A 26,725-nucleotide genomic window follows, 5' to 3' on the forward strand; every position below is an offset into this window, starting at 1 on the left:
ATCAGAAAACTGGAAGTGGTGCTGTGGCTCAGGTGGTAGAGTGTTCACCTTAAGCTGAAGAGCTCAGGGACAATTCCCAGGCCCAGAGTTCAAGCCCCATGACTGACCAAAAAAAATGAGGAAAAGTGATAGATTTTATTTCCAAATGAAGTATCCAGTTAAAATAAAGAAGGTTCTGTGTTGTTTTGGAATATTTCTGTGGGCTGTCAGAATAACAGGATTTAAGCTTTGAATGCCAAGCCAGGGTTCAAACCCCTCTTACAATTACCTATTCAGATGAATAAGTATTGGAGGAAAATTGGAGGGAAAAACACTAACACTCTACTTCTCAATTTTAGCTGAGCAATCTACCAGAGAGCCTTAAGTCTGATTTTTTTTTTCAGTTTTAGACGAGGAATGATGGTTTCTTCTTAAGTTAATTCTTTAGTTCAAAACACATGCTGATCAACAAATGTGATACCACATCAACAAAAAGATGCACAGAAGCTACATGACCATTTCAACAGCTTCACAAAGGCACTTTATAAACTTCAATATGCCTGTATGGTAAACAGTTAAGGGGTAGCAGAAACTGATGGAAGAATGGTCAGGACTTTGTGATGGTCACTGCTGAAGACATAGTTATTTTTCAAAGGCAAAGAAGCTGCTGGATCATCTGCTTTCTTGAAATGGAGATGACATAGTGCCAGATCTTAGAATCCTTACCTCCTTCCCCTCCCCAAATTAGAAAATTGTACATACAAGTTGCAGGACACGACAATCAAATACAGTGAGGACAGGGGTTATATATAGCATGGGGAAGAACATACGCAAGAAACAAAAAAATCATATAGTACATTATTAGTACATTAATATAACAGCAAGAAAGATAAAACCTCATGCATCCCTATCTTGGGGTTCATTTCACTTAGCATCATCTTATATAGTCATATGTACATAGCTTTTGAACTTTTCAGCTTATACAGGTTGACCCATTGTAACAATGAGATGTACAAGACACTACGTTGAAAATGAACTTTACAACTTCAGGGAGGGGGGGAGAAGCTGGGGAAGTTGGAGGGAAGGGGAGGTAGGGGAAAAACAAAGAGGGGGGTAACAATGCTAGATAGGAAATGTACTCATTACATTACTCATGCAACTGTAATCCCTCTGAACAGTATCTTTACAATAAAAATACATATTGAAAAAGAGTCCTTACACCCATCCCCATAATATCCTGCTATATCTGGGGCATTGGGCTTGAAGTGGTTCTTATTTTCCTTTCTTATACCTTCTTCCTCTCCATTTCAACCCTCCACACTTTGGGTTTGAATAACTCTTCTTCTCTGGGAAGCAACAACTTCTATTTATCACTCCCTTACTTTACCTGGCATGGCTTCTCACTTGGCTTACACTTTAAAACACATAAACCTAAAGTAAGCTCCTTAGACAAGGAGATAAAGCACTTTGAACTCAGGATCCCAGAGTTGGCTCTTATAAAAGGAAGATAAACATCAGTTTTGTCAGTGAGTCCACAGAAATAAAGAGTATTATATAAATATAAATGAATATCAATTTCTCATGATCTCAGCTTGTTTAATTGTGTGTTCTTCCTGATACTATTAGGTTAACTAAGATAGAAACTTTTTTATCTTTGGTACTGAACATGTAATAGATACAACACTAATATTTGTTTAATGAAGAATAAATAATCAGATCAACTGAATGAGGTCAAAAGTCATAAGGTAGAAAATCACTTTTTAGGAAATGTTTGAGAGAATTAAAGCTCTGGTGACTTCAACAAATAGGGAAGAAAGACTTTGAGTAGAGTTAGAAAATAAATTTTTTTTTCTCTAAGATGCAGAAAGCTGAATGAAACGTGAGCAGAACATGGACTGAGAGAGAAGTAGGAGGGCGGACAATGACCTCTGGCTTTGATTTTTCTAAATAATTTCTAATATCTAGCAAGATGGAAAGAAGATGAGAGGCTAAAAGATATGAACCTTCATTTCAAGAACTTTAAGTGACTCATTTCCATCTGTCTGTTATTTAGCTCATCTACACAAAAGTTTTACCTGCTATAGTCATTCACCACAACAAAGTTAGTGTCCACTTCAATAATAAGAGTTAGGACTACAATAAGGTAACTTACTACAGCAAGATAAATCAGATCCTAAATATCTTTATGATTAATGGTGACTTAATATTGACAATGGTAATGGAAAATTACTCAGAGGATTCTAATACAGGAAATTGCTTTGTCATTCAGTAACTTTTGATTCTCTAGTTGAGATTCTATAGAATTAGCCCAAAGTGTGTGTGTGTGTGTATGTGTGTGTGTGTGTGTGTGTGTGTGTGTATTAAAGCTCATTTATTCATATATTCACACATGTACAATATCTTTGCTGAAATTAGTGAGGGTTGTGCTGTGGGTGAAGATGTATGAACCAATTACAAAATATACAAAATAAAAAGTAAAAACAAAGATCTCTCAGCCACATAGGTGGAACATACACTAACAACTTTCAGAAGAAGACATTGTACTTGATGGAGTACACAGAAGAGTGAAAAATGACCTGGGCTTAGAGTGATTTTGACAGGTAGAGGTGACAAGAGAAGGTAGGATGATTATTTTAGATAGAAAGAATGGAATGGCCTTGTCTCTAGAATCCCTTTGTTTCTTGGTAATCAATTGAGTAAGCATGTTGATGGTAATATGTGGTTGCCACACTGTGATTATTATCTTGAATTTATATACTGTGAATTTCAAAGCTTTGCTGGCATAAGTTCCCTACTATTATGAAGGCCCAGAAGTGGTTTGTGGTCTTTTAAGAGGGCAAAATTTCCCAGAAAAAAAAAGCAGTGGTGAGATTCTTAGATTTGGAAAATACTAGCCATGCATTTTTGCATCTTTTGCTGGTTCCAAGTGATTCTTTTCAGCTAACTGACTGATTTGGGAAGATGGTTGTTATTCTATCTCATACTTTGGACTTTACTATTTGAACCTGATCCTGCAGTAGGTCATGTTGGCCTCTATTCATTACTTTCTTCAAGTCAAAGAAAACAAGATTTCACATTGCATTGTTTCCTTTCCTAAAATGAGCTGAAAGAGTAAAGTTTCTTTTAAAAAATAAATGCTGGTAGAAAACGTGAAATTCTACAGGTCTGATTATACAAATATTTAAAATGTGTATATATACTTTAAAATAAACATAAATATTAAAAGATAGACTGGGTGTCAGTAGCTCATGCCTGCAATTCTAGCTGAGTAGCTTAGATCTGAGCATCCAAGTTCAGAGTCAACCCAGACAGGAAAGGCTGAGAGACTTTTTTTTATCTCAAATGAACCACCAAAAATCCAGTAGTAATGCTATGGTTCAAGTGGTAAAGCACTAGGGTTGGGGAATAAAAGGTAAGGGACAGTACTGAAACCCTGAGTTCAAACCCTAATACTGGCACAGACACATCCAAAGAGGAAAATTGTTTTTACTTTCCCTTTCAAAGTTTTTGATTTAAGTGTTATTGCAAAAGGAGAGGTTACCACTCCATAGTAGTTTGTGAATTTTGGAGTGCTACACTGATGATTGAATATAGAGGGTGAAGAAGACCTTTACAATTATTTCCACTGCTTTACTAGTGTGCTCTACTAGTGTGCTTGTTATGTGGCCTGCCATGTGTCTAAAGAAGTGATTATATCTGCAGCAGTCCCATCTATACTCAATTCCCTTTCATTTGAACTAGAATATGGTTCAGGGCCTACTCTGAGTTTGGTTAAATTCTGAGCCATTTACCCATTGTAAAACAGGCAAAAATGCATTACTAAGAACACTTAGTAACTTTGTGTGGAATAAGCTAGAAAGATGGCTCCAACTCTAGTAATTTCTCAAAAATTGTAGATAGCAAATCTCCCAAATCAGATTACAATAAAATGAGAGGGCGCATAATGATTTCTGGTATGGAAGAGAGAATAGAGCTACATTATTGGCTATCTTCTGGTTATCATATAACTTATGATTTTTTTAATTTCTTAATTTCTTTCCCTCCCTAAATTTAATTTTTATTATTATTTAGAAATTAAAACTGTTTATTAGCCACTGGAAGTATAGTTATTTATTTTTTCAAATAATGAGGAATTTTGCAAAATAGATTTTAATTTTTTTTAAAGGAGAGGAAGAATAAAACATTTCAGTCTGTTACTGCCTTGTAATATGTTTAATATAAAACAAAAGACAAAAAAGATGGTGACAATGGAGAAAATATTAAAGGCAAAACAGGGAAATTTTCATGGCATCATAAAGAGCACTACCCTGACAGCTTGCTTCTCAATTCCCAGAAGATAGCATGTCAAGTAGAGTAGTTTTGTTTAGATTATAAAACTAACCAAGATAAATCTTGACCCTTTACAATCCATTACCCCCTAAACAAAGAGAAAAAACCAAACTTAAAAAATTTATACAGCTCTGTAGAAAGTCCCAAGTTGTTGGTGGTGGTGTTTTTTTTTTTTTTTTTTGTTGGTGGTTGGGCTTGAACTCTGGGCCTTGGTGCTGTCTCTCAGCTCAAGTAGCACTCTATCACTTGAGCCACAGAGCCACTTCTGAATTTTTCTGTTTATGTGGTACTGAGGAATTGAACCCAGGGCTTCATGAATGCTAGGTAAGCACTCTACTATGCCACATTCCCAGCCCTACAATAGGTTTTATATTGGTGAAACTGGTTAGTTTTCCTAATCTGCTACTTGATGAAAGCTAATCCAATTGCTCTGAGGGAAAAAAAGACCTATCTACAATTGAAGTAGTTGAGAGCTAAAATGGAAGTTTTGGACATATTACTGCTCACTTACCTTGGCAACTGGTAGAACTGAGTATTTACCCCAGAAGTTTTAGAATCATCTTTGTATAAAACTAATTTTACAAAATTACCTGAAACTTACTTATTCTTTATTTTTACTTTTAGGAACTTTATCACCCTCTAGTATTCTGAAAAAAAAATCCTGTGAGCACAAATTATTTCTCAAGAAAAGAGAATTCTACTTTCAGCCTTTAAGACCCATGGATGGCTCTGACACATTTATTAAATGGCTCCTGAAATATCTGATCCTTGGTTGAAGGTAGAAGATGTCCACATTGGTCTGAAGGGAGCTGTCTTCAGAAATCTCTTTGTAAATCACTCTTCTTGAGAAGTTCTCCTTTCCGGGATTTATCCAGGTTTTCAAGAAATTGTTCAAATACTTTGACATACAGTGCTAGACTGGTTTTCTTATGGTTTCTGGTTCTATGTTTGGTACCAGACTCAGTTTCACCTTCTGCTTTTTCCTTTTCATTAGTGGAAATGATATCCAATTCACGGCAGATAGAGCTTATAGTTGGAACAGTAAATGGCTCAAACTGATCTACTTTCTGTAAATCAACAGGCACAGAAATGTGACCTGTTTTAGGATGAACACTAAAAGGACTCCAGTAAATGATTGATTCCTTTGCTAACATTGATATCCAGCCGTGGAAAACAATATTGGAGCATAATTTCCCACTCCAGCCAGAGTCCACAATTGCTACCTATTTTCTTTAACTGCTCCCAGCGCTGAAGTGAACTGTGAGACCTCTGGAACTCTCTTTGAAGTTCATCATGAATTGTTTTTTTTTTTTTTCAAAAAAAACCAGCTTTCTTTGTTTTCAAGAATATTTTGATCCTCCAAGGCATATTCTTCAAAATATTTTTTAATTATATTTATAGATTTTCTGACAAAAGGGTGAATTTTTTCACTTAGATGAACTTTCTTTTTAACATCTTGTCTCCCCTTTACCACACTCAAATACTCAACTATCCCAGAACGTACTGCAGAGGATAATTTCCTAACTGATTCATCACACACCCAACAATAAACACTTCTCCTTCCAGAATATACTCAAAGACGATGCTTAAATCCAAAGTCCTCCTTCAGCTCAGTTGATGATGCATATAGCCATTATCATGAGGGCCAAGCACTTAGAACATATATCTGCAGAACTGCAGAATCTCCTAACATCATCATAGTCTGTCATGTCGATGTCAAACACTAGTTCTTTTTCTTGAGCTTGGAAGCCTCCCAGCTTCACTGTATTGTGTTGATTAGGCTCCGCGGTTATTGAGCCAGCGATAGTACTGGGCATAAGGAAAGAGCCTTCAGTAATAAAACTAGAGTGGCTCCAACAGCTCTGCAGGATCAAACAACTCCATGGACAACAGAACTTTACCCAAACAGGAGTAATCCCTGGAAATATATTTAATTATGAGCTTCTGCTCTGGATATTATTGTTTGGCTAGCTGAGTGATCATATTTTTGTACTTTACAATGTATGTGCCAGTAAAAAAATGCATTTGTCTTTTGTAGGAAGACTATTTTACTTTCCAGGAGTGGACTTGCCTATTTTGTAAACTCATGCTAACCATGAAATGTATCAGGAATAATCCAGACATTGTCATCATTGTCATTTTGCTAAAGATCAATAGTACTCCACATTCTCTTGTGAATGCTCTTGTGCAGGCCAATTCACAAGGGTTTGTTGAGTTTCTACTATATGGAGAGAATGAGTTGGGCTTTTGGAATACAAAGATGACTACGAGTATGTGAGAATAGTGCCAGGTATTGCAGCACTAAGGACTAATAAACTTAAAGTACATCTATACAAAATGCTTCAACAATACATTTCAATAAAAATGAATTGATTTAGGATGATTTGCCATCGGCCAGACACTCTGTTCAAAGTTCTGATTTCAATAAGGTACAATGGTGAACAGCATTATTCTTGGCTTCCTGAAACAAAGCACTCAAATGACACATATTTGGCATTAAATACAATGCCTTTGTAATAATCTACAATTTGTTTTGCTTGCTGCTTTTGAGTTGAACTCTGTGAGACAGGAATCAGATTATGTCACTTTTCTTGCTTAAAAACCTGGAGTAGTGTTCTCATTGCTTAACAACAACAACAACAAAAAAGACCAGATTCCTTAGTTCAGCTTTGAACTCTGACTTTGGATTGATTTTCCAATTTCTACTCCTTATGTGTCATAGGTTATAGACAAAGGAGAGTACTTGATCCCCCGGATATCCAGTGCTTTCAATCCTCTATGGCTTCCTCTCTTAGGAAGGGCTTATCCCTTCCTGTGGATGTATTTTACTTCCATACTGTCCTTTTGTCAAACTCCTACCCACTTGCATATTGCCTGCTCCATGAAGACTCAAGAGCAAATCACTGTTCCTATGCACAAGATTTCATCACGAACCTAAAACTGTCTTGTGAAGAATTCTTGGGAAGGATTCCTTATCACCAAATTGGAAGCTCAAATCTGCATGGTTTTTGTTTCAAAATAATTTGTGTGGGATTGGGATTACTTTACCATTCTCCTCTCTGCCCATTTGTATCTACTTCTCTAATTACTAAATTATTTTCCTACCCATAATTGTAGTTAGATTCGAAGTAGGGATCAAGCTGTGGCTTCTACACTAGGTAGAATAAATACTGAGTGGATGAAATCGGATTCCTCTGCAGAGCCCAGAGCATGGTAGTTGTAGTAATGGATTCTGCAGTGAGCCCTATCTGGTATTATTACTGGTTTCTCTGGCTCTAGTCCGTAGGTCCTGCGGGCTCCTGAATGTGGACTGTGGTTTCTAATGTTGCTGCTGCCCTGTTTCGCTTGCCTTGACCTGTGTGTCAGTGTCTCCATTTCTGCCAGTGCTCTGGCAGCAGGGTTGGTGGTCTCATTCTCAACACTGGGAAAATGATCTTCCTTTGGGCATGAGATTTTGAGCGCACACAAGGTTACCTGAGGACAAGATGAGCTTTTATCTTTTCAGAACTCAAAGTCATTTATCTTTTCAGAACTCAAAGTCATCACTCCCCGGCCATGATGAATTTTGGGTGTCATTGACCTACCTTAGTATGAATTTCCTCTGGGTGAGAACTTCTTGCCTCAGCTAGGGCTACTGCTATTATCCTTAATGAAACTAATCTTGACTGTTATATCCAACAGCCTTCCTCGTTATTTTTCTAAGGAGTTTTATGGGACTGATAACCTGAGATTTTTAACTTGATTTTATTCAAGCCAATACTTAGTAGCTCCTATTCTGTCTCAGCTGCTGGGCTAGATTGTATAGTGTTCCATTTAATAATCTCAAAATGACAGAATTCTCCTCAGTAGCCCTCTGTTGAACCTGAGAGAATATAGGAAATAACTTGCCCAAGGTAACCATACTACGTAGTGGCAGAGGAACAATTCAGGCCAGTGTAAATCCCCGAGCCTGAGTCTTTCCTTTGCTTTACATTATTTCCCAGTACGGATGTCACTAGCATCTTAAAGCAGGGCTTTTGAGGGTTCAACAGGCACCAGTGGCATTACACTGCAAATAACACTTAATAGTTCACTGGGAGACCTGTCTTGCTTAAAGCCACAGTGCCAGTAAAAATCTATAGAATTTGTAAGTTATGGTATACATCAATAAAAGGCAGTTCTGTGCATATTCAAGTTTTGCTCTTCCTCTCAATGACAAATGTAGAGAAAAGAAAATACTTTTTACAACTTAATTTTCTAAGTGACTTAGACATCCTTAGGGGCTTCTTATTCTCTCTATTTTCTTGAGCCCTCTAAGGACTAACATGTTTAAAATTACAATTATTCTTTCCAGATGTTGGAGTTTTGATTGCAACTAAGAGTAGCTAAGCAGTGGCGGCACTGGCATTGCCTAGTGGAAAATATTTAGACACACCATAAAAAACCTGCCAAGTCTCTTGCAGTGTTTTATTTGTACTGATATGTGTTTGGCTCAGTCAGCTTTGCTTGTGTGGTGGATCAGAATGACTAGGCAAAGGAACTCTGGAGGTATTCCTCCCATCCCACTATGTTTCCCAAGCATTGAACTCATGAATGATAGAATTGGTTTGGCATTTAGGTAAGGGATTTTGCAGAATGGACACCATCTGTGAATATATTAAGAAACTGGTTAATTCAAAAAGCAAGAAGAAATTGCAAAGAAATCCTAAATGTGTCAGTGATTCGTTGCTTTTTAAAGAGCATTGGGCAATTTAAGAAAATCATAGAGTGGCTATTAAGTTGTATTCATTTTTTAAGCTTCATTTTCTTCCTAATCACACACACACACACACACACACACACACACACACACACACGAAGGTCGTGTTAGTTTCTGTACATCATGGAAATGCCTGTTCTGCCGAGAGAATATACTTTTACTTACCAAGAGTATCTACTCAGTTTCCTTGCCATTTCTCTTGGAGTTCCTCCTGGGAACAAACTCTTTGAACTCATTTTCCCTTGTAAAGTTTTGTTTCTATTGTGTTTAAGGATTCTCTTTTTCCATCTCATTGCAAACACATTATTTTTTGTCCTTTTGATAAAAATCATTCTAACAGGAGTGAGGTGATATTGTAGTTTTAATGTGCACGTCCTTTGAAATTATTTTTAAAATTATATTTAAGTAGTTGCTCAAAGGGGTTTAATTCAATATGTGTTTATGGGTACGGTACATTTTGATCAGTGTCATTTTCTTATATACCTGCTGACCACTTAGATGTCTCCTTTTTAGGACTTGTATTTAATCTGAAAATGTTCTTCCCATTCTGCAGCTGTCTTTTGACTGTGTTGATAATTTCCTTCTCTTTGTGGAAAATGTTTACTTTTTTATTTTTTGCTTTTGTTAACTGTGCTATTAAGCCACATCAAAAAATCCTGCCCCATCTAATATATAAACTGTTTCTTACACATGATCATAAACTTTCACATTTTCTGATAGTAGTTTTGTAGTTTGGGGTGTGTGTCTTTTAGTCATTTTGAATTAATTTTTGTATTTGATGCAAGACAGGAATTTACTTTCATTCTTCTGCATGTATATATCCAACTTTACCAAGAACATTTCTTTATATATATATTATTGTAAAAATACTGTACAGAGGAGCTACAGTTACATGAGTAAGGTAATGAGTACATTTCCTATCGAGTATTGTTACCTCCGTTGTTTTTCCACTACCATCCCTTCCCTCCCCACCTTACCAACTCCTCCCCCCCCACCTAAAGTTGTGAAGTCCGTTTGCAATAAGGGGTCTTGTACATCTTGTACATGAGATGTCAATCTGTATCCTTGTTTCATCATTTTATTTCCCTTCCCTTCCCCAAATTATAAACATGTATATACAAGATGCAGGGCACCGGAATCAAATACAGTGAAAACAGGGGTTATACTGTGGGGGAAGAACATGCAGAAGAAACAAAAAAATCACATAGTACACTATAAATACGTTAAAAACAATAGCAAGAAAGAAAAAACCACTTGTGTCCCTATCTTGGGATTCATTTCGCTTAACATCATCTTATATGGTCATATATATAGATAGCTTTTGACCTTTTCTGCTTGTCCTAGACATATACTAGTTATTGCAAATAAGGGAAACCATAGGACCTATGTTTCTTTGGCCCTGGGTTACTTCATTTAATATAAGTTTTCCCAAGTCTTTCCATTTTCTAACAAATGGGCGATGTCATTCTTTCTGATGGAGGCATAAAACTCCATTGTATGTGTATGTGTGCGTGTGTGTATGATATAATACACACATATAATATATATATATATACTATATATATATATATATATATATATATATATATACCACATTTTCCAAGAACATTTCGTGAATGCACCAATTTGTTATTGGTGTATTTTTTTGATCATCATTTCACTGTAAATATGGTTTTAGTTCTGGGTCTCTATTCTGTTTCAGTGATGCTTGTGTCTGTTTTTATGCCATACTTTTTTCTTGGTTATGGTACCTTCCTTCCTTCATTTGTTCGTTCATTCCTTCCTTCCTTCCTTCTCTGTCTCTCTCTTTCTTTCTTTTTTTCCTCTCTCTCTCCTTCCTTCCTTCCTTCCTTCCTTCCTTCCTTCCTTCCTTCCTTCCTTCCTTTCTTTCTTGTCCTGGAGCTTGAACTCAAGGCTTGGGCACTGTCCCTGAGCCTCTTTGTGCTCAAGGCTAATGATCTATGTGGTAGATTTTTATTACATTTTAAAGTCAGAAAGTATGATACTGTGATTGCACTTAGCAGGAATGAATCCTATATCTCAAAAGAGGTGGAAGAATTTTGAACATTCTCATCATAAAGCAAAGATAAATGAATGTTTGAAGAGATGAATGTTCTCATTGTGCTAGTTTTATCATTAGACAATATACACAGATGAAAGTATTACATTATTCCCTGTAAATATGCATAATTATTATACATCACTTTAAAGCACTTCCCTTGATGAAATACTTTGCCAGTCTAGAGGATGACGTGTATTAATAAGATAGGTAGCACCCATAACCCTATTTTTAGTAAAGTACGTCACATAGAGACATATTCATATGTCACCAAATTTTAGTTTGCTTTCTAAAGCCCTTTTAAGCTATTAGGGAGGAGGGCAGGTTTTACAGAGTGATCTTTTTGTGTGTTTGGATTTTCTCCATACAGCAAATCTGCATCTGAGATTTTTCTCCCTATCTTTCTGTGGCATCTTTAAGTTTTTCTGGTATTGGGAACTAATTCTGTATAAGAAGGTACTAGAAAAGGTGAATTGCTGACACTGTATTGCCTAAAATGTGGATGCCATAGTTGTGAGTACTAAGGCTATTAACTATCATGCTTTGAATTATTGAATTATTAGTTGTGAGTGATAAGGCTAATAATTATCATGCTTTGAATTATGCAGATATGCCACTTAATATTCAAAACTATCTAAGGGATGCTTTATATGGTTCCAAATAATCAGCTTTTCTGAAAATTAATCTCAAAAGTAACTAATTTTGTTACTATATAGCCATAACTAATGGACTTTATCAAATGGACAAATTCAACACTTCTTATAGATTTAGATATCAAGCAAGAAAAACCCGAGGAAAACAGTTGTAAATAGGATCTCAATGTTCTGTTCATACATTTAAAACAGATGTGTCCTTTGAAAAGATAAACCCTATGAGATACAGGTGGACCCATTGCAACAATGAGATGTACAAGTTGTTATGTTGAAAACTAACTTTACAACTTTGGTGCCGGGGTGGGGGGAGAATTGGGTGAGGGGGCAGGGGAAGGATGGAAGGGATGCGAAGGAGAAACAAAGGAGGAGGCAACAATGCTTGATAAGAAATGTACTCATTATCTTGCCCATGTAATTGTAACCCCTCTGTACAGTATTTTCACAATAAAAAATAAAAATAAAAAAGAAATTAAATTAATGGAGTCATTTCACAAGTGGAAATCATATGTAATCTTGTCCCTTTGAATGGAGACTTATGTATATCTGCATTCCTCTTGCCTCATTAAGAGATGAAGATTTTATCATGTGTTTTGTAAAAAGTAATTTTCTTTGGCTATGCAGTAAAACCTCAGATTTGATCTGTAAGCTTAATGTCATAAACTATATGTTATCTATGCTGAAATCTCACAAACAATTAAAAGATCAAGTATTTTTGTAAAAAAAAAAGAGATAAACCCTATGAATTGCTTGTCAAGTTTTTTAGTACAGTGAGTAGTACGCGTTGAATGATGTGAAAATCCCAAGCTCTGTGAGGAAGTTATGAGTGGTTTCCACGTACTCATTGCCGACACATGGCTTAAATTAGGTAGTTAGTAGTAGAGGTACGTAATGATTTTTATTAAATAAATTAGTTAAAAATTATCTTTATTAGTTGTACATAGGAGTTGCCATTCCACAGTGTGTCTTGATCAGTATCACCCCTTCCTTCATTCTTCTAAGTCAGTTTTTAAGATGGAAAAAAGTATCATTTAAAATCTCTTTAAAATAATTTTGTCATTGATAATTTTGTTTCCAAGGCATAACTAGACTTCAAGCTTAAAATACTTTTCAAAGCTATTCTGAATCCCTCTAAATGAACATTTGATTTTATCATTGTTTAAATTGTTTTTTGTGCTCAGGTATGTGCTTCTTAGGCAGGTGCTTTACCACTTGAGCTATATCCCAGTTTTTTGTGCATTTATTTTCAAAAGGTTGTTCCTTTTTGCCTAGACCAGCCAAGACCACAGTCCTCTTATCTACATTTTCTATGCAGCTGTTATGACACATTTGCACCATCATAGTTAAATTTTTATTGGTTAAGATGAGGTATCGTGAACTCTGTTTGCCTAAATAAGTAAGATTCTAAGATTGTGGGTGTGAGCTCCTAGGCCTCACTAAAGTGTGTGTGTGTGTGTGTGTGTGTGTGTGTGTGTTGGTCCTAGAGTATGAACTGAGACCCTGCACATTGTTCCTGATTATTTCCACAAGTCTAGTTCCTGTCACTTGAGTCACAGATCCACTTTTGGCTTTTTGATGGTTAACTGAAGATGAGAATCTCATGGACTTTCCTGTGCAATCTGGCTTTGAACAGTGATCCTTAGATCTCAGCCTCCTGAGTAGTTAGGATTCCAGGCATGAACCACCTGTACTCCGATTAAAGTGTTTTCCTAAATGTAAACAAATATACTCATAAGAAAATGTTAAATTTATATTTTATATACAATTAAATGACATGCTATAACTTATAAAACTAGTAAGGTCATGAGTAATCAAGGAAAGAAAAATAAGAAAATATACATATTTTCAGTTTGTTTATTTATTTATTTATTTTTGTTGGTTGTGGGGCTGGAACTCTGGGACTCGGCACTGACCCTGAGCTCTTCAGCTGAAGGAAAGTGCTCTATCACTCGAGCCATAGCGCCATTTCTGGTTTTCTGGTGGTTAATTGGAGATAAGAGTCTCATGGACTTTTCTGCCTAGGCTGACTTTGAATTGTGATCCTCAGATCTCAGCCTCCTGAGTAGATAGGATTACAGGTGCCTGGCCTCAGTTTGCTTAATTTTGAAAGCAATCATTTTCATTTTTTTTCTATATCTATTTTCAGGAATGTAAAAAAAGGTAAAATAACAAGGATAATGAAATGGCTTATATAATACCACACTGATAATATTCTAAATTCTGCAGAGTGCTTTGGAAACATAATAGCTCATGATCTCTGCAGTAATTCTGGTTAAGTATGGCTACCGTTTATTTCACAGAGGAGAAAGCTGGGACGTGAAGGTCGAAGACTCACTGAACATCACAAAGGCACCAAGTGGCAGCAGTAGAAAGAGGACACACATCTCTGACTGTACTTCACTGTTCTGCAGGTCTTTTATTCTTGAAGCTTCACTTGATCTTGGTAGGCAGAGCATCTGCAGGACTTGTTTGGTACAGTGTGCAGAGATAGAGTTCTTGGTCAATATATTGAACTCTGTTGATAAAATAAAAACTTCCTTTCTCTACTACTAAAAATTATTTGTACTGGCCCAAATAAATAGACATACCTTCTCAAGAGAATCAAAATGTCCAGGCTAAACAAAAAAGAAAGGAAAAACAAACAAAAATCCCTGTGTGTCAAATAATAACAAAAGTCTATTTGAAATGGAAATGGTTTTGTTTTTAGAAAAACAAACTATTAAAGGAACTAAGCTGTGGACTGAGTAGTCTCTTAGACTGTGAAGTTTGTTTCCGGCTTTAATAGTACTGCTTAGTTTTTGGTGTGATTAAAAAAATGTACAGGGGCTGGGAAGGTGGCTCAGTGGTAGAGCGCTTGCCTTGCATGCATGAGGCCCTGGGTTCGATTCCCCAGCACCACATAAACAAAAAGAAAAAAAAGCCGGAAGTGGCGCTGTGGCTCAAGTGGTAGAGCACTAGCCTTGAGCTGAAGAGCTGAGGGACAGCGCCCGGGCCCAGAGTTCAGGCCCCACGACCAGACCCCCCCCCAAAAAAAAAAAGAGTACAATTTTGCTTCTTCTCTCCTTATATGAACGGGCCAAACTACTGGAGAGACATAGTTTTGAGCAAATTATAGTACTTGAAAAACATTCACGTAACATGTTATTCTGGGTTAATGCAAAATTCCAACTCTATTTTCCTCATTCCAAATAAACCTGTGTGTAAAAGGCAAGGATATTTAAACGCAAAAATGTATTTTTATGCAAAATTAGGTTGAGATTGTCATTACGTCAAAGAAAAAAATTAAAATCTATAGACTACACAGTAATAATGATATAGGATCCTCTCTGTCTTGCATTTACAATGTCTTCAATATTACAATATATCCTTACTATAACATATGTTAAATTAAAAAATAGGATTGCTTGGGGCGGAAATTGTATAAGTTGGCAACGTAAGAAAGAAAAAAAAGCACAGTTTTGAAACAGTTAAATTTGAAGTACAATTTCTATTGAACGCAGATAACTTTCACTATATGCCATAGACCTGTAAAGTTGAAAAATTGAAAGTTGAAGCATAAGTGGGACATTTGTATATTCAGTTAGCTAACCCAATTGTGTCTTTCTACCTCACTCTAAGTTAAGATGAATAGAAGCTATGTTGTTACATGTTTTCTATGGCAGTATTAAATAAAATCAAACCCCAATAGAATAACCAAAAAATGTACAGTTTTCTATAAACTATCCTGTCAAAAATGGCACCTATGTTTATTTGACTATCTGATCCTGTGACAGGGCTAAGTGAATTTTCAAATTTTCCAAAACAACCACAATCCAAATTTACCCTCAGGCTTTGCAAAATCATGAGACTTCCAGTCTAATAGATAATTGTTTTGGAAATTTATGTTTCTGAAATGGGTTAGAGGGTGAGCAAAATGCAAATGCCAACAACCATAGCTAATTAAAAACAGCCGGTGAATGAGCTGATTTTGACAAAAAAGAAATGAGTTACACACTTGAGATGACTGGTGTGGAGCTCTGATAGACTTCCACAGAAATATAGATTGCTTTATTTTGTGGGCATTTTACTTTAGCCCGACAACTGCGTAAAAGATGGCACTGTTCACATTATTCTGTTTGAGACAAGTAGATAATCGGCCCTTAGGGCAATACTGTTCTCTGAAAAACCAAAAGACGAAGATCTGGTGCTCAAAGGATGTGACTTTTACTAAATGCAGTCCCTACTTCCATAGGGTACCCAATTAAATATAATTGATTATTTTGCAAAAGAACCAAGTAATTGAATTTTCTGAAATGTGACAATCATGTTGGCAAAGGGCTCGGCAAGGACAGAAGAGGACAGAAGACATTGGCTCCATCTTTCTGGAGAGCAATTTATCAGTGCTATCAAAACCTTTTGGTTTTGTCTCAGAGATTTCACTTGTAAAGAATTAGCCAAAGGAAACAATCAGAGATGCAGATGAAAGCTGTCCACTTCATACCAATTAACAAGAAAATAGATTTGCTTTTAGAAGAGTGCCAGTCCTGGGGCTTGAACCTGAGGCTTGAATAATGTCCCTAAGTCTTTGCCAATGCTCTGTCACTTGAGCCACAGCTCCACATGTGGCTTTTTTTGTGATTAATAAGTCTGGTGGACTTTCTTGCCTGAGCTAATTTCAAACGATAATCCTCAGATCTCAGCCTCCAGAGTAGCTAGGGTTACAGGTGTGAGTCACCAGCACCTGGATGAAAAAAGATTTTTAAAAAGATAAATTTATGTTGGTATAATTTGTGGAGGGGAAGGGAAAAAAACAAATCGCTTAAATAGGGATACAGGTGGACCCATTGCAACAATGAGATGTACAAGTCGTTATGTCGAAAACAAACTACAACTTTGGTGAGGTAGGGGGAAGGATCGGGTGGGGGGGCCGAGGATGGGGGATGGGAAGGGGAAACAAAGGAGGAGGCAGCAATGCTTGATAAGCAATGTACTCCTTACCTTGCCCATGTAATTGGAACCCCTCTGTATGATATTTTTACAACAAAAAAGATACATTTATGCAGAAGATACTTTACAACCAGATTCTGAAACAAATACCTCTACACAGGAAAATATTATACAACTAGAATATGAAATTTTTCTTAGCATAAGAACTTAGCATAAGCTATGTTGGAAAAAAGCAGATTACTATCGTGTGTGTGTGTGTGTGTGTGTGTGTGTGTGTGTGTCCTGGGGCTTGAATGCATGGCCTGGGTGCTATCCCTAAGCTTTCTTGCTCAAAGCTAGTGCTCTACCACTTGAGCCAAAAAAAAAAGAAGATTAAAAGAAAGCAAATGGAGTAGATAACACTTAAAATGAATATGTTTTCCAGAGAGAGGGGTTGATGAGCTGCAAATTATGAGGAGAAAACAAGTTAATATTGAATATGACAGCCTTTCTCTGTGAACTGACCAGCCCTGACTATAGCTTTGAGCCACAGCTGGAACAGCAGAACTTTCTGAGTTTACTTAAAAGTATAAATAGGTTTGTGTAGTTATCAGGCATAGATTCTTATTTGGTGTGGCCTGAATTTACATAATCTTTGAGACTTATATTTTTCATCAATAATGGGTTTGATTTGTACAGGAAAATTCTCTACTGATTATTTTATTTTTATTTTCACACTGTGGGATTTTGTACCTTGTAAATGAAAATACCCGTACTTCATTATGTGTCACTTAGATGATGCACGTAGTATTGCCTGCCATCAACCTGCCAGTCACTATATTCTGGGTACCTGCTGCTCCTTTAGCAGCACATCCTTAAACAACACATATCAAAAGATCATTATCCAGCACTGAAATAATGAGACACCAATTTTAACTTTAAAAATAGCTAGGATATAGAACTGATGATGATATGAAAGGTTTGTCACATACGTAGGAAAAAATAAGTATGATAACACCATGTGAAACTACATTCGTAAGTAAATTACAGTTTCTGTTTTTTCTGTTTTAAAAATACGTGGCCATTACTGCAAGTATTTGGTTTAAATCTCCAATTGTGAGATTGTAGGATCTAGCATGGTTCTGTGTGTATATTCAGTGTGAGTGTATAGTAGAAAATTATAATGCCTTAGGCAGAAACTTACTCACTGTCCACGAGGTCCACTTTTAAAATGGTATTAATACCACTGAAATCTCGGTGTTTTAAAGTACAAAGTTGGAGGACTCCTATTACAAACATGAATTAGAAGTTAACACTGCTCTGCACAAATAAAAAACATCTTATAAAGATTAAAGTATGTAAAAGTGTGTGGGATGTAGGGGTCACAAGAAAGGGGTCACAGGCACAGGAATGGGGTGCAAGGCACCTAGCCATACAAAAAAGGTGACAAATAGAAGCTGAAACTGAAAATACCAATATTGTAGTATAATCATTTCACCTAACATGTAAGTGTTATGATACAGGGCCACCCTTAAAAAAATCTGCAGGAACATGAAAAAGAAACCTTGTTAGGCCTTGTTAGGTCAGAAGTTCACACTCAAGACTTAAGTTCAGAACCTCCAGGAAGGCATGGGAAGAATTGTGGCCTGGCTGTCCCAGCACGGGGATTCTACAGGGCTGTCTGAGACACATTTGTTTATGTTGTGAGTTAGTGACTAAGAATTCAGTGTTGCATGAAAGGATAACAAAAGGAACAATAGTAATTAAACAACACAAGGCATTTCATTAACTTTTTTACCAGTTCCTTTCTTGCAAGAAAGCTCCAGTTTGTTGGCTGGCCAAGGAGAATTCTTTTGTTTCCTCTGTGGGTATTTTCTCCAATTTCTAACCTACCAGACTGTTAGGGGCATCTCATTTGGGCTTTGAAAAAGAGAGGAAGGAATGTAGACAGTTATTTGTCTTTCTTTAATGCCTTAAATGAAATGAATAATAAACTCATTATTGAAATAGGAAGAAGAAAAGAAGGACTTAAAGAAAGACAAGCCCACCCATCTTCATGGGTATAAGGTCCACCCTGGAAGGCAGAGCAGACTCCTCCTTCTTCTTGGTTAAGCCCACATGCCAAGTACCTGTGTCACCTAGGTAACCGACACACTTGGAAGCAGCCATCTCCTCTCCCTGGAGATCACACCGCATCCGGTATGCCCACACCTTCCTCTGCCCCTGGCCTTGATAAGTCAGGCCTGGCTGTGGTTCCATCCTTTCCTTTCTGTTCCTGCTGTGTGGGCTTCCAGCTTGACCAGAGACAGCCTGCAAATAAATCTTTCTGTTGCTTGAATACCACATGCTGCTCTCTTTCCTCAGCTGCCAACTTAATTTACCCAACAATGGGAGATGACATTTCTTAAGGATATGACTCTCTTTTCAACTGATCACACACACACACACACACACACAGAATCTATTTGATTCCAGTGCCCTGCATCTTTTATTTTTATTTTATTTTTTATTGTGAAAATACATTACAGAGGGGTTACAATTACATGGGCAAGATAATGAGTACATTTCTTATCAAGCCTTGTTGCCTCCTCCTTTGTTTTCCCTTCCCATCCCTTCCCATTCCCCCTCCACCCAATCCTCCCCCGCTACCAAAGTTGTAAAGTTCGTTTTTCGACATAACGACTTGTACATCTCATTGTTGCAATGGGTCCACCTGTATCCCTAGTTAAACAATTTGTTTTTTTCCCTTCCCTTCCACAAATTATACCAGCACAACTATATTTATTGCAGCATTATTTACCATACCTAAGATATGGAACCAACCCAGATGCCCCTCACTAGATGAATGGTTCAAGAAAATGTGGTATATATACACAATGGAATTCTATACCTCCATCAGAAAGAATGACATTGCCCCATTTGTTAGGAAATGAAAAGACTTGGAAAAAATTATATTAAGTGAAGTAAGCCAGGCCCAAAGAAACATAGGTCCCATAGTTTCCCTTATTTGCAATAACTAGTATATGTCTGAATCTAGCAGAAAAGGAAGGATAAGTTGATGTTAGGGAAATGAATCCCAAGGTAAGTATTCAAATGTTTTTTTCTTTCATGCAATTGTTTCTAACATATTTATAAGATGATTTCTTTGTTGCTTTGTATGTCCCCCCCCCCCCACGGTATAACCCCTGCATCTAGTATATACATTTTTCTAATTTGGGGAGGGGAAGGGAAATAACAAAAAGCTGAAATAAGGATACAGGTTGACTCATTGTAACAATGAGATGTACAAGACACTATGTTGAAAATGAACTTCACAGTTCAGAGTGGTAGGAGGGAGGAGTTGGGGAGGTGGGGAGAAAAGGGATGGTAAGGGAAAAACAAAGGAAAGGGTAACAATGCTCTATAGGAAATATACTCATTACCTTACTCATGTAACTGTAACTCCTCTGTACAGTATCTTTACAATAAAATATATATTAAAATATATATTAAAATAATGTAGTTGATCTGTCTTTAGTCTTTATAGTAAGGCTTGCTGGTTTTGATTTATGCCATGGAAGAAAAGGCTAGTATCAAGCAGTAGACAGGGATATACACTTTTCTACTTACTCTCAGTGATCCAAAATCTGGATGAAAATGGATGATACTGTAAATTTGTTAAGACCAAGAGCAATACTGTGATTGGGAGCAAAACAATTGCATACATCTTTACTCTTGTTTTGCATATGCAGAGATTAGTATACTTGTATAGTGTAGGCCTCAAAAAACAGATTCATTAGATTATTAGTGCCAAGTACTCAGGTAGACAATTTGCTTCAATCATTCCTTCAGTTGTAAGGTATCTGCTAAATTATTATAATGTTATAGATTGAATCATTACAGGATTGTCGTGAGGGTTAGGAAGAGAAATAGTATCTGGCACATTGAATTCTTACAATGAACTTGTAAGTTTGGGCAAGGTTAAAGCAATCCAGCCACTGTCACACAGTAAGTAGACAGAAGTGCTCCAAAGCCCTTCATCTCACACTCACTGAGGGACTGTGATAGGTAATTACTCACTACATAGGTGACAGGAGAGACCAGACATTCTAAGTAAAAGTATATGATTGTTAAAATGTATTTTGAGAACAATTTAGTTACTGAGAGGAACTGCATTTATGTATTACTTCTATTCTTGAGGTACAATGCTGTACACATTGCTTAATTTCCTCTTTCCAAGCCAAATGCTGCAGCCAGCTATTTCCCTCTGACAAGATATTCTCCAAAGTCATATATAAAAGCTACATTCAAGGAAAACTGATGTCACACACTTTGGAGTAAGGCAAAGTGGGACACTTTTATGATCCTTTCTTGATCATTTAATTCCTCTAAGGCTTCACAGGTGGAGTCCTTTATCTAATCTGTTGATGAGACTCAATGGCATGTTACCCATGTGGAAATGTGATAGAATAGTATTAATAAATATGTCAGGTTTGTATTTTTTTATTTAAAAAATTTTGTGCCATTACTGGCACTGAAACTCAGGGCTGGAGTGTTGTTTCCATACTTTTTTTGCTCAATGCTGGCTCGCTTACATTTCAGCCATATCTCTGCTTTTGCTGGTTTACTGTAGATAAGAATCTCATAGGCTTTTCTGCCCAGGCTGGCTTTGAACCTCAATCCTCATTAGGGGTGTGAGCCATCGGCATCCATCAAGGCTATGAGTTTTTGCCCCAATCTGTATTAATTGTACTTTTAATTACAGGGTTGTGCACAAATATGAGGAGAAATTATAAAGAGATTAAGAATGAATGTATAGGCTAAATGGCAGAATGCAAAGGAGTCAAACTCTTGTGAAGTTGTGATAGGAAGCATTTTTATCAGAGGAGCAGAATATTAAAGGGCCAACAAATACACATCAGAATAGAAACAATCCTATTTTCTTAAATCTTCTCAATGAAAAAAATTATTATTGGTGTTTATACTACCCAGAGGAAAGAAATTCTAAAACTGAGCAAAGATAATCTGCATAATTCTTCCAGTGATTCAGAAGGAAACAATGCTTAGGGTGTTTAACTCTCATGTTAGTATCATGCTAAACTTTAAAAACAAATTTTTAAAAATGTGTATGTGTGTGTGTGAAAGAGAAGGAGAGAGAGAGAGTATGTTTATGTGTGTGACAGGTGAGGAGAGAATGGATTAACATCCTGTTTTTGAGAGTGAGCCATCAGACAGTTTCTCTCCATCAGTCTTCTGGTTTAGGCAGTGCCAGTATTAATACAATGCTGCCATCACTTCTTTGCTTACCACTCACCTGTGCCCATGCTTAAGACCTTCTGCCAAAGTTGCTTCTTTGTATAGGACCTTAAATTCCTTATACTACATTTTTCCTTAAAATATAATATCAGATATAGTTAATAAAAACATGTAGGAAAAGGACATAAAAGGGTAAAGAAAGGAAGAGTAATAAGTCAACTAATCTCCCCAGTTTTCTACTTTCACATTCTAAATATACGGCACTGCCTTATATTTGTAAATGAAAACAAAATAAAAATTTGCTAGCATTTATACTTTAATTACTTTTATGTTAATGTATTTTACTTAACTTTTAACTTTTTTATTACCCTAAAGTAGTTCTACAAAAGGATTTCAATTCATCATGTCAGTTTATGAGTACAATTTATTGTACCCATTCTATCATTCTCTATCATCTTTCTCAAACCCACTCATTCCCTCAAGTTACCTGGTTCTGTTTTCATATATGTACACGGACTATTATGACTATAGTCACCCTCATTTCCTCTTTTATGGCATAAGGATGAGAAATAAAGAGGAGCCTTAAATGAGTTCAAGAGGGAAAAATAATCTCTTGTTTCTAGGAAAAGGATTTAAAAGATTATTAATGTACTTTGTGATAGTTTATAAAATGTCTCTATGGCCATCAAGTGTGTCATAAAAACAAAAATTTTAATTATTTGTGTATAAAAATCAGAAACACATGAACAAAATTTCATATAAATATAAATGCATAATTTGAAAAATCATTAAATTAAAATAGTACGTCGTAAAACTTTGGATAAAACACAAAACGTGTTTTGGATTTGGTAGAACCACCACAGATACTTGAAGAATATTTTGCAATAGTCACCACAGCCAATGTGTTCCTAAGTTAGCTCTTTCCAAAGAAGCTTTTTTTTTTTTGATGATGGCTGATGATTGATCACTTGTTTTCTTTTACTAAAGAAAATACAACTTATGGCAATTTCAAGGAAGATCAAATTTTCTTTTTCTAGTGAATTACTATAATTTGGAAACCCAATAATTTAACAGGCATGTTGTTTACTTGTTTTTAAATGTCCACAGCAGGACTATAATTACAGTTGAGTTCTGATGTTCAGAAATTGGCCTCTCTCCATTCTTCACTCACAGTTCAACCTCTTCAACCTCTGAAAGGTTGAAGAGAATTGAAGAGTTCATCTCCTCTTCTCTACCTTTTGGTCTTTCTCATCTTTCGCTTGCTCTTCTTTCCTTACCATCTTCTGGTTTCATTCTTTTCTTTGATCATACCTCAATAATGGAATTTTGGTTGCCTGTTGGACTTGATGATCAGGCAAATGTCAGCATTTCCTCACCATTTCCTCCTTCCTCTTTGGATCATCCTTAGCTTCTCTTTTGGTAGCTAGTGTGCTGTAGCTACCCTTGTTCTTTGCAGCCTTTCCACAGATCTCTTTAAATCAGCCTGTGAAACCCTCAAAACATCTCATCAAAGTTTACCTGTGGCTATCCAGTATGATGTTGGGGGAGAGGAATAATGAAAATGTCTTGAATTGTTTAAATATAGTTGCATGTATTGCCTTTTTGTTGGAGAAAAATGGAATTAGATTTTAGAGAGTTGTTAGAAAAAAAAATCCTAAGACTTTTTTGGTTCAGGTGATAGAATTCAATTGAATTAAGGCAGAAAGAGATTGCAGGGACATCTCAGTGTATCCAAGGACATGATATTTTTGCAGTTAGATTTAGAACCAGGTCTACAGTACCATCAGGCTCTTTCTATATTTCAGTTACTCTGTAGGAGAACATGTCATTTGTCTTTCTTGATGTTAGCTTTTGGAAGAACATAGCTAAATACACTTTCTGAATTTTCTTATAACAAGTTCAGCTGCCAGAAAAGAGATTAAATTCTTGTTTTGTTCTAACTTCATACCAAGTTTATGAAGGCATTCACTTTTAGACTAGTTGGTTGTGGATACTCTACTCTAATGACTAATAATGACTACTCAGTTTATACGTGCATATAAAACAGGGCTGTTTGGGGGAGAGAAGTCAGTGAGAAGAGGAAAAGTGAAAAAAGAAGGTGGTGGGTCATGATTGTTGAAGCATTTTATATGTATATGAAAATGGAATAATGAAACCCATTAAAATTGGTTTACAAAGTAGGGGGCAAGAAAGAGCAAGAAAGGAGGTGAATTCAGTATAAACATGTATAGCAAGGAATCTTCTTTATGCAGTTAATATATGCTCTTAAAAATAACATGAAAAGGTAGAGGAGTTTAAGATTGAAATAATTATCGTAAGCAGTTCATTAATTCAGATAACTGAAAAATGTGTTAGTAAATAGAAGCCAACTAAGGTACCATTTGGTTAAAGAATGATTAGTTTGTATTATTTTTATGGGAATTAAATATGGTGTTTTTAAATATTTATATAGTGATTGCCTATTATTTCTCTCTCTGTCTCCCTTGCCAGTTGTAAGCCTTTTGTAGATTAGGATTATGTCAACTTTGTCCTCCTAATGTATGCTCAGTGATGGCTCAAGCTGAGTATAATCTTAGTGTACTCAGTAAATACTTGAAAAATAAAAGTATGAATTCTCCATAAAGTGAGTAATAACAGGATATACTTACCTAAACAGGTAATGCCAGGTGCTGAGTGCTTTAAATGGATTAATTGAAGCTTCACAATAATGATGTGATATAGAGTCCACTACTGATCTTGTTTTAATTTATAACCAGTGAAAACAGACACCAAGAAGTTTAGTAGCCCATCCAAGTCATATATCAAAATAGATAGTGTAATCTGCCCTATCTAGTACTTGTGCATCTAGAGAAACTCTGTCAGTTTCCATGCTATTTTTTTTTGTTTGTGTTTTGGTCGGTTGTGGGGCCTGGTCTCTGGTTCTGAGCGCTGTCCTTCAGCTCTTCAGCTCAAGGCTAGCACTCTACCACTTGAGACATAATGCCATATCCGGCCTTTTCTGTTTATGTGGTGCTGAGGAATAGAACCCGGGGCCTCATGCATGCAAGGCAAGCACTCTACCACTGAGCCACCTTCCCAGCCCCTATTTCATCCTGGTTTATGAGTTGTATTATCATTCTTTGATAAAGAATCTTTAGAAAATCTTTGTTCAGAATTTTTTCTCAGGTGGTGAGGTATTGAACTTGTTCTGCAATGGGCAATATTCTTGTGTACTCTGCATTGTTTTCTTAAGGATAAATGGATTTCCTTAACTCTGACATGGCTGAACTTCAGTGTTACTCAACTGTTTTTAAAATTGAGCTTCTTTTTTTGTTACTAGTTTTTCTAAATCATTCTGTCTTCATTAGTATCAATTTATTATCATTGTAAAGTTTCCTTTTATATTTAGGTTTATTTTTGGTAGGTTCCTCTTGAATTGATGAAGTACTGTAAAAGAAAAATTTCTATGTACAGTCTTTTGACTTTCCAAAGTCGTTAAACAAGTTTACACTCCAACCAACAATGCAGGAAGGTTCCCTTCTGTCCACATCCCCTCCAGCATCTGTTGTTATTGGAGTTCTTGATTATAGCCATTCTAACTGGGGTGAAATGGTATCTCAATGTTTTTTTTAAATTTATTTATTTTTTCAAATTTTTATTGTAAAGATACTATACAGAGGGTTATAGTTACATGAGTAAGGTAGTGAGTACACTTCCTATTGAGCATTGTTACCACCTCCATTGTTTTCCCCCTACTATCCCTTCCCTCCCTACCTTCCCCAAGGTTCTCTTTTTTTTTATTTGTGATTAAATGATTACATAACTTCCCAAATTTCACAGTATTGTGGAATAATGGTGCTCATTTAAAGTCACAAGTTCATTCTAACTTTCCTGGAGCAAATTGTCTATCACAGTCTATAACATATAATGGTGTACACATATACACTATACATGTGATCAACAGCAAGGGTATATTTAGTAGTGGTTCGACCAGATGAGTGGAAGTTCTTTGTTTCTTAAGTCCTGTTAGTTTTGTCATATCACTTAACATTTTGGATTTAACATCCACTTATCAGGGAGACCATGTACTGTTTGTCTCTTTGCTCTTGGCTTACCTCGCTCAACACAATTCCTTCTAGCTCCATCCATTTCCCTGCAAATGCCATTATTTTGTCATTTCTATTGGCTGCACAATATTCCATTGTGTATAGATACCACAATTTTTGGATCCATTCATCTGTGGTGGGGCATCTAGGTTGTCTCCATATCCTAGCTATTGTGAACAGTGTTGCAATAAACATGGAGGTGCACGTGTCCTTGGATATTGGTTCCTATTGTTCAGGGTAGATGCCTAGAAGTGGTATGACTGGGTCATAAGGGAGGTCAATCTTTAGCTTTCTTAGGACCCTACAGACTGCTTTCCAAAGTGGTTGTATAAGTGTACATTCCCACCAGCAGTGTAATAGGGTTCCTTTTTCTCCACATCCCCTCCAGCATTTGTCGTTGGCTGATTTGTGGATGTGGGACATTCTGACTGGGGTAAGGTGGTATCTTAGGGTTGTCTTTATTTGCATTTCCTTCACCACCAGGGATGATGAACATTTCCTCATGTGTTTCTTTGCCATTTTTTTATTTCTTCATCTAAGAAGTCCCTCTTTAATTCTCTTGCCCATTTAGTAATTGGTTTGTTAGGTTTGGGAGGGATTAGTTTCTTGAGTTGCCTGTATATACTGGATGTTAACCCTTTGTCTGATATATTGCTGGTAAATATTTTTTCCCAATTAGTTGGTTGTCTTTCTAGCTTGGTTGCAATAGATTTAGCTGTGCAGAAGCTTTTTATTTTAAGGTAGT

The 26,725-nt window shown here is 36.3% G+C and overlaps 1 pseudogene; it reads right to left on the reverse strand.

Moving 5' to 3' along the window:
• Positions 1-5,123: 5,123 nt before the first annotated feature.
• Positions 5,124-6,032, reverse strand: LOC105987105 (annotated as a pseudogene).
• Between the last annotated feature and the right edge of the window lie 20,693 nt (positions 6,033-26,725).

The sequence above is a fragment of the Dipodomys ordii genome, unplaced genomic scaffold (genome assembly GCF_000151885.1).
Source record: "Dipodomys ordii isolate 6190 unplaced genomic scaffold, Dord_2.0 Scaffold39, whole genome shotgun sequence".
In the NCBI taxonomy this organism is placed as follows: Eukaryota; Metazoa; Chordata; class Mammalia; order Rodentia; family Heteromyidae; genus Dipodomys; species Dipodomys ordii.